Source organism: Arvicanthis niloticus, chromosome 27 (assembly GCF_011762505.2).
Source record: "Arvicanthis niloticus isolate mArvNil1 chromosome 27, mArvNil1.pat.X, whole genome shotgun sequence".
NCBI lineage: Eukaryota > Metazoa > Chordata > Mammalia > Rodentia > Muridae > Arvicanthis > Arvicanthis niloticus.
Window position 1 is genome coordinate 23,043,916 of NC_133435.1, and position 20,180 is coordinate 23,064,095.

A 20,180-nucleotide genomic window follows, 5' to 3' on the forward strand; every position below is an offset into this window, starting at 1 on the left:
CACGCATTCTTCATGCTCATACTGTGAAGCCTGTGGGTAATACATCAAGAAATAGATGGGGAAAATGAGAAACACAAATATTCCACCAATTTCACTAATTATTTGCATTTAGCTGAGATCATGTTTATTCCCAGAATTCCCATCAAATCCATGTCACACTGAAACTGTTGGGTGATGTCTACCTTAATTAGTGCTGTGCAGGTGTCACTGTCACGGAGATCAATGTCACAATTCCACTCTATTAGAAGGGCAACTACATCCAGATGGCCTTGCACACAGGCATAGTGTAAAATAGTTCTGTGAAAATGAAGAGTTTTTAAGAATTTTTACAAAACTAGGTCAAACCACACAGTTATCCATGTAATTCTCATTAACTTGGGGCAGCCAATTCAAAGAAATTTTTTTCTTCCAATGTTGGAATCATGGCACATGCATTCCTGTATGGGAGGCAAGGATGCTATCACTGAGCTGAATGCCTGATGTGTTAGTTAGGTTTCCATTGCTGCGATGAAACGGCATAACCAAAGCAACATGTGGAGGAAAATAGAAATGGCCCTGAGTCTTTAATCATTCCTATGAAGCTTCCCAAGCCAAGCCTTTATCCACTGCACTACCCTCAACATTCTTTACCAAGCTCCTACAAAACAGCTCCCCAAGCATTGAACACACAGTGGCATTTCTTGCACAATATTCCAAAGCCCTTCTGCAATCCTCCCCAAAAAACATGGTCAGCTCTGTCATGGCAGTGCCCCTCTAAGCTAGAACCAAGTTTTCATATTTAAGATTTCCACTGTGTAATGAAACTCCATGACCAAAACAACTTGGGGATGAATGGGCTTATTTCACAAGGTTCCAGATAACAGTTTATCTCTAAAAGCTGTGAGGACAGAAACTCAAACAGGGAGAAACCTATAGGCAGGAGCTGACTGTGGCAGGCCCCCGAAGAGTGCTGCTTACTAGATCTCTCAAACACTGGAGCAGCAACCAGAGGCAACCATGGCAGCATATACCAGCTGATATGAGGCCCCCAACATATATACAGCAGAGGACTGCCAGGTATAGATTCAGTCAGAGAAGATGCACCTAACCCTCAAGAGACTGGAGGCCCCAGGGAGTTTAAAGGTCTAGTTTGCTGGGAGTTGGGGTGGGGATATCCTTATGGAGACAGAGGGGCTGGGGAGGAGGAATGTGGAACAGTCTGAGGGTTGATGGGGGTGGGGAATAAAATCTGGAGTGTAAAAAATAAAGGCCAAAAAAAGGTGAGAGGCAATGACAGGCTATAGAATAATCATGCTACATAATAGAGACTCAGAGTGAATTTGGTGAACTACTGAGTAAAAAGAATAGATAAAGTTTAAGAGTTCAAGGATTTATATTTAAATTTTTTGAGCATTTTAATAAATTTAATTATCCATTTATTATCATTCACAACCCATAGATGAAGAAATGAGTAAGACTGCACTTTCAGTTGTTTCCTCAGCAGGCTATATGAGGTATAAATTAACATACTCTCTGTAATCATTCTCTTCCCCTAATGTGAGTGGATGACATTAACACAATAATATATGAATTTAACTGCAAAACCTTTACGTTAGCGTTTGGTGCTACTCTAGTTTCTTTGGACTGAAGTCGTGTGTGTGTGTGTGTGTGTGTGTGTGTGTGTGTGTGTGTGTGTTTGAGTGTGTATAAGTGTTTGTGTGTGTGTTCCTGTGTGCATGTGTGTATATAAATGTGTCTTTTGTGTCTGAATGTATGCATGTGTCTGTGTGTGTGCATGTATGTCATGAGTGTGTGTTTGTGTGTGTATGCATGGGGCTATATGTGTCTGAGTATGTGTTTGTGTGTGTGCCTGTGTGTATCAAGGGTATGTGTTTGTATAAGTGTGTCTGTGTCTGTATATCTGTGTATATACATGTGAGGTTAAGTATATATGTATATGTGTGTGCATGTATGTCATGAGTGTATGTGTGTGCATGTGTGTGCATGTGTGTATGGGGCTATATGTCTGAGTATATGTGTTTGTGTGTGTGCCTGTATGTATTAAGGGTACGTGTTTGTATGAGTGTGTCTATGTAAATTTGTGTATATGCATGTGGGGTTAAGTATATATGTATATGTGTGTGTGCATGTGTGTGTGTGTGCCTGTGTGCATTGTAAGCATATGTGTGTGCATGTATGTGTGTGCATGTGTGCCTATGTATATTCTGAATGAATGATGTTAACTATTTAAATTTCTGTTTTATTATCTCCACATCAAGATGCACATTTATGAGAAGTTTTTTTTCATTTGAATAGTTACAATATAGGTTATTCATAATTTCATTTATCGAAAGAAATATGTGTTTCAACTTCCAGAAAGCTATGTTGAATTGTTTTAAATGACAAGTTGCCACAATTACGAATCACCTGTAACCAGAGCCTTAACTGTGGAGTTCTCCACATTAGGTTTGCTGTGGTGTGTGGGAGGTATTTTTTTGTTAATTTTTGTGGAAAGACACATTATGGGTGTCAATGTTCCATAGGCTGAGTAAGGAGAACTAACAGTGAGTAAATAGGTGGCTTTTTGGTTGATGGTTTAGTCCCTGGGAGCTCTGTGGGGTCTGGTTGGTTGATGTTGTCCTTTCTGTGGGGTTGCAAACCCCTTCGGCTAGTTTAGTTCTTCCTCTAACCTACTGCAGACCATTGTGTTCCAGTGGTTGGCTGGCAGCTTCAGCATCTGCATTGGTCAGATTCTGGCAGAGCCTTTCAGTGGACAGCTATATCAGGCTCCTGTCAACAAGTGCTTCTTGGCATTAGCAATAGTGTCTGGATTTAGTTCTGCAGATCAGATGGATCTCTAGGTGACACCATCTCTGGATGGCCTTTCCCTTAGGTGTCTGCTCTACTCTTTGTCCCTTATACATGGAGGGACCCATGGCTCCAGCTGCATATGCAGCAGAGGATTGCCTTATCTGGCACATGGTCCTGTAGAGGTTAGATGCCCAAGTGTAGGGGATGGTAGGGCTCTGAGGCGTGGGTGGGTGGGGCAGAACCCTCATAGAAGCAGGGAGAGGGGATGGGATAGGGGGTTTGTGGAAGAGAAACCAAGAAGGGAAATAACATTTGAAATGTACACAAATAAAATAACCAATGAAAAAAAAACCAAGAAAAAGAAAACATAGGCTGCTTTTGTTTCATTTCTTTCTTGTCTGTGGATGTGGTGTAACCAGATCCTGACTTTGATTTTCCCACTACGATGACCTATAACCTAGAACTGTAAGCCAAATAACCCCTTTCCTGCAGTATGTTGCTTTGTCCAGTAATTGATCACAGTAACAGAAATGAAGCAATGTCAATAGTTAAGTGACCTTTTAAAAGTTTCATGAGGAGTAACTGATCTTAAGGATAAAATCCAAAAATGTACCAGAAATATGAGTATGCAATGCCAATGAGTAATATATACAACACTGTGTATTGTACTTTCTCCCTAAGAGAGAATAAAGTTGTCATTGAATGTACCATTTGGATTTTCAAACTGCTGATATTTACATATGGACTTACATAATCATTAGGTGTTTACCCAACACAATGAAAGATAAATATGTGTCGGGGGGCCTCATATCGCCTGGTGTATGGTTGGTGGCTCGGTGTCTGAGAGATCATGTTGGTCCATGTTAGTTGAGACTGCTGGTCTTTTTATGGAGTAGCCCTCCTCCTCAGCTTGTTCCAGATATTCCCTAATTCCACCACTGGGGTCCTCAGCTTCTGTCCATTGGTTGGGTGTAAGAATATGCATCTGTCTCTTTCATCTGTTTGTTGGGCCTCTCAGAAAACAGTCATGCTAGGCTCCTGTGTCCCAGGTCATAGCAACTCCTACTTCCTAAGCTTGACTGTTTCCATTCTTTCTGCTAGCCCTGGGGGGGGGTGTTCAGTCCTGCTTACCTCAAACCCCCAATGTCTGATTGTGTTACCCAGCCCAGTCCCTCCCTCCCTCTCTCCCTCTTCCCCCCTCTTGATTGCTTTCTTTTCTCTCCCAAGTAGTTCTGAGGCATCCTCACTTGAGCCATTCAGCTTGTTAATTTCTTGAGTTCTGAGGATTGTATCCTGGTTATTCTGTACTTTTTGGACTAATATCCACTTATTAGTGAGTATATACCATGCATGTTCTTTTGGGTCTGAGTTAACTCACTTCATATGATACTTTCTAGTTCCATCCATATGCCTACAAAACTCAGGATGTCCTCATTCTTAATAGCTGAGTAGTATTCCATTGTGCAAATGAACCACATTTTCAATATCCATTCTTCTATTGTGGGACATCTGGGTTGTTTCCAGCTATCACAAATAAGGCTGCTTATGAACATAGTGGAACATGTGCCCCTGTGGCATGGTGGGATATCTTTTGGATATATGCCCAAGAACAATGTAGCCGAGTCTTCAGGTAGGTCTATTTTCAATTTTCTGAAGAACTGCCAGATTGGTCTCCAGAGTGGTTGTACTGTTTAGCACTCCCACCACGGATGGAGGAGTGTTTCTCTTTGTCTACATCCTAACTAACATATGCTGCCTCCTGAGTTTTTTACCTTAGCTGTTCTGATTGGTGTAATGTGGAATCTCAGGGTCGTTTTGATTTGCATTTGCCTGATCACTAAGGACTTTGAACATTTCTTTAAGTGCTTCTCAGCCATTTGAGATTCCTCTGTTGTAAGTTCTGTTTAGTTCTATACCTCACTTTTCTAGTGAGTTGTTCATTTGTTTTTTGGTGGTTAACTTCTTGAGTGTCTTTATATATTTTGAATATTAGCCCTCTCCAAAATGATACAAATAAACAACAAAACCAAAAGCTGGTTCTTTGAGAAAATCAACAAAATAGAAAAACCCTTAGCCAAACTAACCAAAGGGCGGAGAGACAGTATCCAAAATATCAAAATCAGAAATGAAAATGGAGACATAACAACAGAAATCAAGGAAATTCAAACAATCATCAGATCATACTACAAAAGCCTATACTCAACAAAACTGGAAAATATAAATGATATAAATGATTTTTCTAAACAGATGCCACATACAAATGTAAAATAAAGAGCAGGTAAACTATCTAAACAGACCCATATCCCCTAAGAAAATGGAAGAAGTCATTAAAAAAAAAAAACCTCCCAACCAGGAGAAGCTAGGTGATGAGAGAGAGAGAAAGAGGGGGGAGACAGGGAGGCAGATGTTCATGTATCTCCACCAGTCAAAGATAGTTGATATATCTAGGTTGGGTAGTGGGTTACACCTCTGATTGAGCAATACCAAACTTATAAAGCCTTTGATTAACATCTTTTTTAAAAAAATGTATAAGTGCAAAAAGGAAAAGGGGGCATGGGATAGGGGCTTTCTAAGGGGGGGGGGGGCGAATGGGGAAAGGTGATGGCATCTGAAGTGTAAATAAAATATCCAATAAAAAAAAAACTCCCAACCAAAAATTGCCCAGGGTCAGATGGCTTCAGTGCAGAATTCTATCAGACTTTTTCAAAGAGCCAATGCCAACACTCCTCAAACTATTCCATAAAATGGAAACAGAAGGAACATTACTTAATTAATTCTATGAAATCACAATTACTCTAAAACCTAAACCACACAAGGACCGAGTAAAGATAACTTCAGACCAATTTTGCTTATGAACATCAATGCAAAAATACTCAATAAAATTCTTACATGTACAATATTCATAAACAGGCTCTTTCCAAGAACTTCTTGGAAATGTCAGAAATCACAGATAAGGAAAAACATCAAGGTGCCATCTTATTAGGATGGCACATTAGATGTGAGTTCTTTGTGCTGTACAGATTGAGAAAGTAAAAAAACAAACCATTCTGTACAAAAGAGCTGAGGGAAAACCAAAGCTACAGTATAGTTTCCAGAAGATGAAAAACACAAAGAAACATGAAGATCAGGTAGGAGTGAATGGGAAGCAGCCTATGTGGCTATCCACAGGCCAAGGAGAGCTAAAACTTCTAAAAGATAAGCTATGCGGTCCTGAATGTCTGCATTGAGCTACAAGGTAAGGCCATAGTTCCCAGAAGCCTAGAATTCAGCCACAGATCCACAGATAGCCTTTGAAAATGATTGAAAAGAGTAAAGTTGGCATCACAGGAGTCCTCATTGGTTCTCTGTATACTTCCCACAGGTGTGCTCAGACTCCAGCTTGATAAGGTGCCTATTACTTAAAATGACTTAATTTGGGGGATTAAAGGAATTAAAATTTAGTGACATGTGGATGAAAATGAAGTCAACCTACTATATTGCCTGTGAGAGAAACAGGTGCATCAGACCATCACAGAAAAGAGGAGGGTTGGATATCAAAACATTAAGAAATTCAAGAACCAAGGGAGTTAGTCCTGTGGTAAACAGCTCTAGGTCAGCAGTGCCAACCAAACCTGACTTCATGCAACTGGAGAATAACTGCCAAGCACTGATATTACAATGACAACTTAGTGACAAAGGTCAACATGCTATTCACCAGCACTGAAAACATTGGCAGGTGCCTACTAGTCATAGTCATTGGGGCTACTTAGGGAAGCTGACACTTTTCTTTCTCCACCTTCTTCCCAGCCTACCCCTTTCCCCTGACTCCTAACCCCAGTCACCTGTCATTCCTGTCTCAGTCATTGGTGCCATTTTTCCCAAGTATGAGTCTGTGCTCTACTGTGGCAACATCACCCAGGGCCGCAGCCTTATGAATCTTTCTGAAGGCTTTGTAGCTTTTGATCTGACTGAGGGAAGAGAGGCAGGCTAGTAACACTCCAACATGGCCTCCCAGGGCCCGGGAAGGACTCCCTCTGGCTGGTAGAGGAGCCAGGGGAAGACTGCCTTCGATTCCAGTAGCCCAAGAACTTCCTCATGGCGGAGCTCCCCACCCATCCACCCACCCCAAGTCACCCCAACCCCGCCCCTCCCTCTTGGCTCTTGGCCACTCTCAGAATCAACAGACTGATGTAGATCTGAAATCGAGTCTTGTCACCACTGCCAGCACCACCACGACAAAGCACCCACAAGCAAGCTCAGTAGGATAGAGTCCAGTCAGCACAGGTACTCCTGTCAACTGAAGGTCAGCCCACTGTTGCCAAGCAATGCATCAAGGCACAGGCATGCGCACTCGATCAATGGGAAAGCCTAGGTCCAGCAGCTGTGTTAGAGGTTCTCAGCATGCTTGCTGTGCACGCACAATACTTGATCTGGGAAATTGGCTTACTAGCTCAACTTAGGCTAGTAAGCCAGAAGGCTCAAAAGGCTCTGAGAGGCCAAGCCTTTGTTGGAGACTCCTCATCCTGCACTGGTTTAGTCTCCAAGGACACTTCCCTAAAACATGTCAGTCACCCTGCCCAGTCTTTGCTTCATTTCTAAGGGAAAAAAGCCACTGAGCCTCCACTATGGTCTATAGGGATTTAGCTGGAGTCACCAGGCAAGGAAGATGACTTTGGTGACACCAAAAGCAGTGACAAGAGCAACATATTTCTTTTATTTTTTTCCTCTCTATTTAATGGCCAGTAGGTCAAAGAAGAAATAAAGACATTAAAGACTTTCTAGAATTCATTGAAACTGAAGGCACAACATACCAAAATTTATGAAACACAATAAAATTAGTGCTAAGAGGAAAGATTATAGCACTAAGGGCCTTCATTAAAAAAAAAAAAAACAAGATTTCTCATGAGAACAATTTAAATGTACATCTGAAAGTTCTAGGGGAAAAAATGTAAAAACATCCAAAAGATGTAGACATGGAAAATAATTAAACTAGGGGCTGAAATCAATCAATTAGAAACAGAGACAACAGGAAAGTGAATCAATCAAACCAAGAGCAAACCCTTATCCAAACTAAATAAAAGGCAGAGAGATAATATCCATATTAACAAAATCCTAAAGGAAAGGGGAAACATAAGAATAGTCCCTGAGGAAACTTAAAAATCATTAGGTCTTATCTGAAAAGCATTTTCTCCAAAAAATTGGAAAATCTAAACAAAATGGATGACTTTCTAGATAAATACTTACCAAAGTTAAATCAAGATCAGCGAAACTAATTAAATAATCCTATAGCCTCTAAAGAAATAAACGCAGCCTTTAAAATCCAGAGGCTCACAGTCTGAGGTTCTCAGATTTCATGCAAACCAGATTCAAGGGCTAAGATCATCCTCAGGTCTCACAAGAAAAACAGCCAAGATGCCTGAGAACACTATACTGGTGTCCTGGATGGGCCTGGCACATCCCACAAGTCAGAGGCAGACACAGAAAGGAACTCCTGGGAGCAGACTGATGGCAACCCCAACCTGGGCTTGGGGATAAAGGTATTGGCTCTGTAAACCTGGTAACCTGAGCTCTATCCTCGGAACTCTTGAAGGTAGAAGGCCAGATGTGACTCCAAACTATTGTCCTCTGACACCCAGATACACACCCTACCCAGCACACCATACACAGACACACAGACACACACACACACAGAGACACACACACACAGAGACACACACACACTCACACACACACACAGACACAGACACACACACTCACACACACACTCACACACACACAGACACACACACACACACACACTCATACACACAGACACACACACAGACATACACTCACAAACATACACACACAGACACACACACACACACACACAGACACAAACACACAGACACACACACACTCACACACACACACAGACACACACACAGACACACAGACATACACACAAACACACACACACACACACACACACACACACACACACACACACACACACACACACACACACTAAATGAGAACAACAGGTGATTTTCCAGAGTCCTCTCAGGGAACTATCCAGACTAGGTGAGCTGGTTTCTAATTCTGGACTTGTGCCTGGGAGGAACCAGACCTGCATCCTAGGGCATGGATTTCTGGAGAGCCTCCTAAGATCTTGGAATCTTCCTCTGTCTGCTGAGGCCTCTCAATCTTCTCGAGTACCACCTCCCTCAAACCCCTCCTTACACTCTCACACACATACCACTCCGACAGCTTCTACATCTGTAACTGACTGATGTGCAAGGTAGCAGCTCCATGCTGCCTATGCAGTTGAGGAGTTTTACACATATAAAGAAATTATTTCCTGCAAGTCTCAGGCTGGCTGTATGAGGGCATGCCTGGTGTGTGTGTGTGTGTGTGTGTGTACATGTCAAAGTATGAGTGTGTAACTTTTTCTATCACCAACATCTGTCTACCTATAACTCAGAATGTTACTGCTTTCTTCTCTGTTCCATGTTTCTGGCTCTTTCTCCATCATGGTTTTGCTCACCTGTCTCAGTTTATGATTCTTACTGCGTCTAGTTTGGTTTCTGTATCTGAATGCTCTGGAGAGCTAAGAGGTATTTCCTCTTTCTAACTTTGCCTCTGGTCACTTCTGGGTCTCATGCAAGTCTTGGGGCACAGGAAATGGCTCAATGGTTAAAATGCTTGCTGCTCAATCATTAAAACCAGAGTTCAAGGTCTTCAGTCGCCTTGTAAAGTCCTGGGTGCAATGATAAAAGTCTGTAATTCCAGTGCTCAGGAGGTAAAGATAACAGGATCCCTGCAATTCTCTGGCTAGACAGAATAGCTGAATCGGTGAGCTTTAGATTCAATGAGAGACTCTATCTCAAAAAAAAAAAAAAAAAAGAAAAGAAAACAAAGAAAAAGAAAGAAAAGAGTAGACACCTAACTTTGACCTCTAGTCTCCACATGTATGTATGTATATATGTATGTATGTATGTACGTATATATGTATGTATGTATGTATGTATGTTTGTATGTTGGTATGTATTTGCATACACAAATATATGAGTATGTGTGTCTGTGTGTATGTGTATGAAAGAGTATATATGCACAACATGTTCACATACACACAATACATGCACACACAGACAAGAAAAAGCCATTCTCCTTCAGACAACAATGCTTCTGTCCTGTCCTTTACATGGGGTTCACTCTGGTACATACACATTCACTCACTCTCTTTTCAGCAAATCTCAGAAAATGGCAATGGTGACCTGGGTCTAGTTAAGGGCCATGGGAAAGATCTTCTTCAGGCTGAGTTTGGAAAATACCAAGCCTACATAGCAGTACTGCCTGAATCAGACAATCCTTACCAGTCAGAGAGAGGGACAAACACTTGTGATGCTCTTGAGAGCACACCTCACATCTGGGATGAAACGGGAGCCCCTCTTTTCCTTTGCTTTACAGGAAAGGTACTAGGTACCAAGGGGCCTTTAGACTGCTTTCAGGTTTCTTAATTGAGGTATCACAGAGTCTGTGAGTCATATGCGAGGAGTTCTATCTTGTGAGTTATCCCAAAACAAGGAATGGAGTTTTCTTCTCACTCTGCACTAAAAGTAAAAGCCACTAAAAGTTAAGTACAGCCTCCTAACTCCTGCTAGGGCTATTAGGTCTGAAGGTGCTGTTTTCTAAGGGGCAAAATAAACAGGGATGAGAATATCTGGGAAAGAAGGTGACTCAGTCCACGTAGCAGGTCCTTTATGATGTCTTAGAGATGCCCAGGATCTGTCCCTTCTTCAAACTACAGAAAGAAGACAGGCAAGCATGGCAAGGATGACTCCTTTTCCTCTCTTCAACATGTTGAAGACCTCCCCCACTTCCACCTGGCCCAGTCAAAGGCTTGAAGGAATTCTCCATCTAACTTCCCAGCATGCTGTCCCAGAGCTTCCAGTCCCATGCCTATCTCGATGGCACACCACGTAATTGGGATGTAATTCCTACTGGAGTCCTGTCACCCTCTGGTGCCTCCTCTCTGGTGACTGGGGAAGCCCATTGCTCACCTCCCTCAGTCTGGAAAAAGAACACATCTAGACCATCCTGGCATGTTCACACCTTAGTGTGCCCCAAACCACGTGAGTCCAAATTGCTGAACACACATTGGCCTGTAAGACCATGTTCTTCAGGGAAGGATATGAGTGGAGGCCAGAAGGCTGTATCCCAGGTCCCCACTCCTTGACATGAGACATGAGACATGAGACTCGGGAATACAGCATGTCCTAGGAAAGTGATCTAGAGTCAGGTGTTTAATTGGAGCTGATACCTTCAGGATTTGCTAACTATAGACACATACCAGCTTTGGTGTGTGGCACATGGGTGTATTCATTGGGGAAGTACGTGATCACCTGACCCTAGCTGGTTCCATTTATGAGTAGAGATACCACAGCTCCATAGAGGTAAGCCTGAAATATTCCACACACAACCCCAGTTCCTCAGGTTGTAGCTGATGGCCCCCAGCTCAGACTATTAAAAATGTAAACAAAAAAAACTACCCAGATCAGTGACAACAGAGACAAAGAGAAACCATGTTTGCCTTTTGGCTAATCTGCAGCCCTGCTCTCACCCCTGTAGCTGGACTCTGTGCATGTGCAAGCATGTATTTGTTATGTGCTGGCATGTGTTAATTAATGTGTGGGTGAATAAGACTGTGAACTCTAGGAGACAGATGGTTAAGGCCCTGGAGGCCAACTAAAAAGTTACAGTGCCAAGGGTTCCAGAAACACTGAGTTCAGGGCTGTGGGAAGAGATGGTTGCAAGTTACTAAGGTGGCCCTGGGACCTCTCAAGGAGAGGGACTCTATCCCTTTCTGACTTTCTTCAATTTTTGGGTCCCCCTGAGGATAGAGCTACAGAGCTCTATCCTCATATATGCTGAACATGCTGAAGCTTCTATACTCAGGAGACATGAGAAAATCTCACCACCATGTGGAGATATGTTGTATTCCCCACTGAACTACTGGTCTGTCATGGGGAGAGGCAGGGTGACCCTACTAGGGTTTGGGCTAGTGCCATCTGTTCCTCACCCCCCAACCCTCCAGAAAGCTAGAGGGCTGGGAGGAACTTAGGTGCCTCCAGGGCAGAAGGGCAAGCTAGACTGGCCCACCCACTTGCATAAATCCATGCTGATACTCTATGCATCCTTGTCTTTCTTGAAGAGAAGTTTGCAGGAAAATCTAAACAAAACACAACAAAACAGGAATTGCTTTGTCCTAAGGAAATAGAAGCTCAGGAAGGAGATGGAGACCTACCCCATAGAGGGTAAGGATTTCTGAAAATAAAATTTGAAAGCAGCGTTGAAACAATAACAAAAAATTCATGGTCAGCAAAAACCACCAACAATTTGTTAAATTTGGTCATAATAAAATATTAAGTCCCTACAGGGGCAGGGTGACCAAAAATAAAGGCATGCAAGGGCGTGCCCAGACAAGTCCAAACAAGCCCAAGTGAGTAATGGGCTATCTGGTGTTTACTTCTCTCTCCCTCCCTTTCTGGGAGGTCCGAGGTTCTGCAAGTTCTGCCAGTTCTGCAAGTTGCTGATGTTTGAAATATCCAATCATGTGTAGCCGCTCGAAAGTGCAACCAATCATATGTAACTTCGCCAAATTTTCCGCTCTCCCCAACCCCTATTGATAAAAATCCCAAGTTTCCTGGGTCCGGGGTCGGAATCTCTATCTCCTGCGTGAGATATGTTCCGGCCCGAGGGCCCTCGTCATTAAACCTCCTCTGCAATTGCATCAAGAAGGTCTCTCGTGTGTCCTTGGGGCGTGCAGGTCTGGACTTGGGTGAGGGTCTCCTTTTGGGATCTTTCAGATTCCACTGGAATAGGTGATAGAAGTTGTCTACCTTTTTCCATCTTGGGGAAATCCTACAGGACCTGGACAATTGTAGCATACCCTGAAGGAAGGGTGGGCCTCACTTTTCCATGTTGCACAGCCCCAGTCTGCCCTCTGCTGGGCACAAGGTGAGCCAGCAGGTTCTTTTAACAAGCATACGCAGAGCAGGGCTGAGTCACTTTTTTTCTGTGGTTTTTGTTTGTTTGTTGGTTGGTTGGTTTTTGTTTTTTTGATGGCTGGAAACGGCATGCCCCTTCTCATAGGTGTGCCAAGAGGATGGCTGCAGACCTGTGCCTCTGTGGAGCTTCTAACCCATGACTGTGGACTGCACATGAACCAGATCTCTCAGAACTTCCTTCTTGGACCATTGCTATTCTTCCCCCAAAGCATGTTGATCCCGAGTCTGTACAACAACAGGCCAAGGGTCACAGGCCACTATCAAAAGGGCTTACCACTGAATGTAGGTCGTAATCACAGCACTGCCAGGTGAGCAAGGGGTAGAACTGGAAATCCAAGCTCTCACTGGTCAGCTCTCTCTACTCTGTGTTGGGCACTGTACATCAATACACGTTGACTACGACCCTCAAGAAAATGCCAGTAAAGGTGGATCAGTGTGGTCAGAAGTGTGAGCAGAGCATAGGTGAAGGAGGACCCACAGGCATAGTGAGTTCAAAGCCAGCTGGGCTATATGAGACAGTCTCAAGACAAAATACAATACAGAGAAAAAAAAGAGTGCAGGTAGAAATATGGCCTGTAGATGACATGCTTGCTCTGCTGTGTTTGGACCCAGCACCTACATTAAAAATGAAAAATGTGGCTGGGCAGTTGTGGTGATGACCTTTAATCCTCGCCCTCTAGAGGCAGAGGCTGGTGGATTTCTGTGAGTTCCAGGACAGTCTGGTTTACAATGCCACTTCCAGAACAGCCAGGGCCTCACAGAGAAACCATGTCTTACCCAGGCAGCAGTGGTGAAGTTTTTAATTACAGCACTAGGGATACAGAAGCAGGTGACTAAGTTTGAGGCTAGTATGGGCTACATAAAATGAAAACAAACAACTTTTTAAAAGGTGTACAGGCATGAAGAACTATAGGCATTGACCTCTGACCTACACGCCCTCCAACCCTGCAGCACACCCACTCACACAGGAATAGGTACACATACATACAGAGAAATTAAGCCAGAAAGAGAAAAGTCTCATAAATGAAAGTAAGCATGCAGATTCCTGTTTACAACTCTCTTTTTTAAAAAAGATTTTTTATTTAATGTATGTGAGTATACTGTTTCCCTTCAGACCCACCAGAAGAGCACATTGCATCCCATTACAGATGGTTGTGAGTCACTGTGTGCTTGCTGGGAATTGAACTCAGGACCTCTGGAAGAGCAGTCAGTGCTCTTAAGAGCTCAGCCATCTCTCCAGCCAGTATATCTCATTTTTTAAAATCTTTTTTAACATCATATTTATTTGTTATTTTTTGTGTGTATGGGTGTTTTGTCTGCATGCATGTCTGTGGACTGCATGCATGAAAGGCACACTGGAGGCCAGAGAGGGCTTCAACTTCCCCAGGGCCTGGAAAAACAGACAGTTGTGAGCTGCTATGTGGATACTGGAAATTTAACCCCTTGTCCTCTAGAAGAGCAGCCAGCTGCTCTTAACTGTTCCCATGTCTCTCCAGCCCAGTTTACCACTTTTGAGGAATGTAGCAAAATGGTACCACTTAGTAAGGCTGCTTGTAATTCCAGTAGTTAGGAAGTTGAGTCTCTAGTATCCGATTCCCCATGAGCTCATGTACCAGCCTCAGCTACATATTAAGTCCCAGGTCAGCTGAGCTACAGTAGCCTCTCTTCAAAATAAACCCCTCACAATCCCATACAGGGCTGGTAAGTCTAGACCTACATACTGTAAAAACTTTTGGTTTTTTTCTTCTTTCTTTGTTTTTTCCAGTCAGGGTTTTTCTGTGTAGCCCTGGTTGTTCTGGAAAGCTGTAGACTAGGCCTACCTCAAACTCAGAGAGTCTCCTGCCTCTGCCTCCTGGGTTCTGCAGTTAAAGTCATGAACTGCTATTACCACCTGACTGAATGCAGTCTCTACTTTTGGAGCTGGTGAGATGGCTCAGCAGTTAAGAGAACTGACTTTTCTTCAAGTTTGGATCTCATCAACCACATGGTGACTAGAACTCCAGTTCCTGGGGATTCTGTCCTTTTCTGACCTCCAAAATCACAGAGATACATACAGAAACTATTCGTTCACATAAAATAAATAAAAATTGGAAAATAAATGAAATTTATTTTTATTATTTGCAAACATAGACTTATTTTTATGTGTGTGAGGGTTCTGCCAGTGTGTGTATGTATATATGTGTATCACATGGGCCTGCTATCTAAGGAGATCAGAACAAAGGTGCAGTCCCTGAACTGTTGCAGATACTCGTGGGCTGTCCTATGGGTACTGATAATAGAACTTGTGTCCTGTAGAAAAGCAGTCAAGGACCTTAACTGATAAGCCATCTCTCTAGGCCTTTAAGGAATTCAAAAAGTTGTCTACCTGGCTTTCACATTCCAACAAGTCCAAGCTCTGCTGGGATAGCAATTGGCACTGTCACACTTAACGGTTCAAACGACAATAGTAGAGAATTGACAAAATGTAAAAATCTGTGTTCTGGTTAGTTTTTGTCAACCTAATATCAACTTTTCTCCATCACTAATGTATTGATCCATATGTGACTGTTGCTGGAGCAATTTCTGGGCGAGTGGTGACACTGGCTGGGTTCTAGAAAAAAAGCAAGTTGGGCAAGCCAAAGAAAGCAAGCCACTACGATGCATTCCTCCATGCCCCCTGCCACCGTGGTGATGTACCCTGAGTTCCTGTCTTGGCTTCTAGCTTAGTAAGTGTTCTATTGCACTGAAGAGACACCGTGACCACAGAAACTCACATAAAGCAAAACACTTAAGTGGGGCTAGCTTACAGTTCAGTCAGGGTCAGAAGCATGATACTGGAATGTAGCTGAGATCTAGATCAGCAGGAAGAGAGAGAGAGAGAGAGAGAGAGAGAGAGAGAGAGAGAGAGAGAGAGCCTGTCTTGAGCATTTGAAGCCTCAAAGCTTATCCCCAGTGACACATTTCTTCTAACTAGACCACACCTATTTCCACAAAGCCACACCACCTAACAGTACTGTAGCCTGTGAACAAACTTTCAAACCTGAGTCTAAGGGGCCATTCCTATTCAGCCACCACAGCTTCCCTCAGTGATGGTCGGTAGCCTGAAAATTAGAAATGTAAACATTTAGGAAATGTAAGTGACTGATAGACAGGTGTTCTTTATTCTGACTTCCAATTTTATTCTTTCTTTCTTTCTTTTTCTTTTTTTCTTTTTTTGGGTTTCATGTAGTCAAGGCTGGCCTTGAACTCACTATGTAATGAGACTGCTCTGATTTCCTCATTTTCTTGGCTCCACTCCCTTGGCATTTGGATTAGAGGCATGTGCCATCAGCCTAGCTTGTGGGTATGTATGTGTGCATGTGTGGTCAGATGAGTGTACATGCTGTATATGCATGTGTGAAGGTCAGAGTTTAGCCCATTTTTTTTATATCTCCATCTGTTTGTGACAAGGACTCTCACTGATCCTGAAACTCACAGACTGCCTAGGTTGGCTAGTGGAATTCAGAGGTCCACCTGTCCCAATACACTCAGCCTTGACTTCGGTGAAGGAATCTGAACTCAGGTCTTAATGCTTGCACCTCAGTCACTTCACCGTCTTCTCCCTCACTTCTCTTTTTATTTTTTGACAGTCTAAAGTTGCTTCTAAATATAACACATTTTAAAGATGAACTATACAGGACAAATAATAAGACAAATAACTTATCATGTTGGAGGGTGAGGCAAGAGGATTAAAAATTAAGTCCACACTATCTCTTGAGTTCTAGGAAAACATGCATATACTATCACACCCAGCTTTATACTAGAAACTTGGAAGGTGTATGTGAAGGCCAATAAGATGGCTCAGTGGGTGAAGATGTTTTCTGCCAAGCATAATATAAGTTCAATCCCCAACAATACCTTGAGGGAGGTATTCTTCAAGTTGTCTTATGGCTTCCATGGGTACAGCATGCCATGAATATGCACACATGCATTTATAGATAAAAAATTATAAAGTAACGATAAAAGAAAAATTCTCAAGCTGGGCATGGTAGCACATAGCTTTATTATCAACATTTATAAATGATCCTTGTTCTTTTACTTTCTAAGATCCGGCCTTCTAAGTAGAACTTCCAGGACAGTCTTGGCTGAACATTTGAGTTGAAAGGCAACATGGGTTATATGAGACATTGTCTTAAATAATAAACATGTGGTCCTGGAGCCTAGTGTGTCCTGTGCCTATGCCTATGCCTGTAATCTCACCACTTGGGGAAAAGGTAGAAGGATCATAGCTTCAAGGCCAGTCTGAGTTACATATCAAGTTCCAGGCCAGCCTGAACTATAGAGTAAGATCCTGCCTCAACAAACCAAACCAAATAAAACAAAACAAACTGCCAAAACACCAAGGATTTTCTGAGTGTGGTCACACATGCCTATAATCCTGGCACTCAGGAGGCAGAGATAGGAAGATCTCGGTGATCAAAGCCAGCATGGTCTATGTCTCCAGATCCAGGACTACAGAGAGAGACCCTTTCTCAAAGCAACAACATAAGACAAAACTGAGGGTTCAGTAAGGGGAAAAAAGGAAAAAGGAGCTAGAGACGTTGCATACTAGCTAAGTTCTTTTCAACTATGTGCAAGGCCTTGAACATATGGTCCCACCACTGCAAAAATAAATAGGTGAATTAATAAAAGTAAACATTTAAAATAGGGAAGTTAAAAATACCATGGTGCACCCTGCATTTGGAATAATACGATCATATGTCTCTGTGAACATGAATGACAATTTCTAAGCCAGACTTGTCGGTGAGACACCAAGTTTTTTAAGTTCAGATTCCATTTTAGAGAATCTGACCTAAGTTTGAACTCTGGTAAACTAACAGGCTAGTACCAAGCATTAGTTTCCAAGTTGCCCCCCAACAAAACCTGAGCCAAGCTCCAGTCTCCAGGTTATTCTCCCAAAACATGCACCACAGTTTGCAAGCCCACCCCCAGTGCAGAGGAGATCAGAAATTAGGTTTACGATATGACTCCCAGCACCAGGCAATTATGTTAAAGACCACAATAGCTTTCCAATTAGATGCTTGCACATGTATTCCTTGCTTGCTGCTTACTATAAAGCCTTGCTCCATAGCCATTTGGGGCTCCCCCACCACCAAAACTTTCCTGCATGACGGCTGTGCGTTTGAGGAGCCTGAGCTAACTAAAATAGAATAAAGGTCCTGCAGTGAGTTGCATCAGATTGGCTCCACTCTGTGATTTGACGGATCACTAACATTTCCCTGGCACTATGTTGGCACATGCCTGTAACTCCAACACTTGAGGGGCAGAGGCAGGAAGATCAGAAGTTCAAGGTGATCCTCAGTCCAATGTTGCAAGATATCGATCACCCTGTGAAGCCCGAGATCCTATAATGGAACAAACCTCAGATTGTGGGGTGCCTCCGCCCTAGCATACGCCTTTAATCCAAGACCTTTCTGTTTATTGTAAACAATACTGAATAAAGTCAGCCAAAGGTCAAGAGGCAGAGCAAGCAACCAGTTGATGAGAAATGAACATAGGGAAAAAAAAAAAAACAACGCAAAGAAGAGGAAGTCGGGAGGGTGGATAGAGAGATTGTACAGGAAGTAGGAAGGTGGGACACTCAGTTGGAAGGGTTTGTAAAAAGTACAGAGAAGGGGAACTGGCTTTGTTCTTCTGGCATGAAGGTTGAGGAGGAAGGTCAGCTGGGTGCTTTCTCTGAGTCCCTGAGCTAGCAGGCTGTCACCACAGCATTTAATCCTGAAACCTCATTTGGTAAAATTGAGCCTTTGGGATTTTGTTTTAACACTGTTTTTAAAACAAAGGTTAAATACTGCATTTGATGTCAGCCTGATTGGGACAAGGCTACAAGAGACTTTGTCTCAATCACTGTTAAATAAAGCCTTGCCATAGAGCCTCTGTTGTTTCAAAGACACACCTGGGAAATCACAAACAAAATGCTGCCTTTACGGTTGGCCTGGAGGCATGCCTATAGGGCACTTTCTTAACTGCTAATTAGTGTAGAATTGCCTTGTCTCATTCCTGTGGGTCAGTGGTCCTTGATCAGGTGTCCCATTATACAAGAAAGGTAAAATTCCAGAGGGCGAAAGCCAGGGAGCAATCTTCTTCTGTGGTCTTTGCTTCAATTCCTCAATTCTAGTTCTGCAGGTTTGCACTGTGGCTTCCTGTTTACAGGTAGTAAAGTGTTGAAAGAAATAAACCCTTTTCTCCTGAGTTAGTTTTGTTTTTGGTCATGGTGACTGTATTAGTCGGGGTTCCCTACAGTCCCAGAACTTACAGAACATCTCTATACATTAAGGGAAATTAATGTAATGATTTACACAGTCTGTATCCAACTAACCTAACAATGGGCAGTTGTGAATGGGAAGTCCAAAAATGTAGTGGTTGCTCAGTCCCAAGAGGCTAGTTGTTTGACCTATCTTCTGTACAAGCTGGAATCCTGCAGCAGTAGGTTCCATCAGATGTGCTGGCTAGTAAGTGCAAGCAGGCAAAGAGAGGTGAGTTTTCCTTCTTCCAAAGGCCTCATGTAAGCCTCCAACAGAAGGTGTTGCCCAGATTAAGGTGCATTGTCCCAGGTTGGCCTTGACCTCAGAAATCTGCTTGTCTCAGTCTCCTGGGACTGAAGGTGTGTACTACCATGTGTGGGACTCAGGTTTTCAAGGCCACTATCCCTCAAGGTCTCCAGTCAATATCCAGGTCAGAAGCCTGTGTCTTCCACCCTCAATATTTGGATCACTGGTGTGGCCTCAAGAACTGGACAGTAAATCATTCCAGATGTAGTCAAGTTGACAACAAGGAATAGCCAGTGTTTATCACAGCAACAGAAACCTAATTATGGAAAGACCCTAAAAAGGAATAGATCAGTCCCCTGCCTCAGTCCCTTGAGTGACCCTCTCATTGATTATTGTGAGAATAAATTATAAAAATGAAATTTTAGGTCTCAACATGAAAGATTCTTAGGTTCAGAGTTTCAACTTACACTCAAATGTTAGCTGCCCCTGGGAGGTGCATCCCAGGGAATTGAACTAACATTTCAAAAGAACAAAGGACCCAAGATAGAGGCAATAAAACACCTGGGTAAACAGTCACTTAAAAGAATTCTCCCAGAGCGAGCAAAATACAGATGAAAATTGGGAGTAAGATACAGAAGTAAATAGGGACGGAGACTGGGAAGGAAACCAAGCTTGAGAACGGATATCAAAATCAGCCTTTGTAGTTAGTGATTAAGAGGTAAAACTGCCTTTATGATCCTTGTGAATATTGGTATATAAACGGCCCCAACTCTGATTCAGGACTCTCTTTTGTCTGCATACAAGAGAGTCCTGGTGCACCAGTATCAATAAACCTCATGTTATTACAACGAGT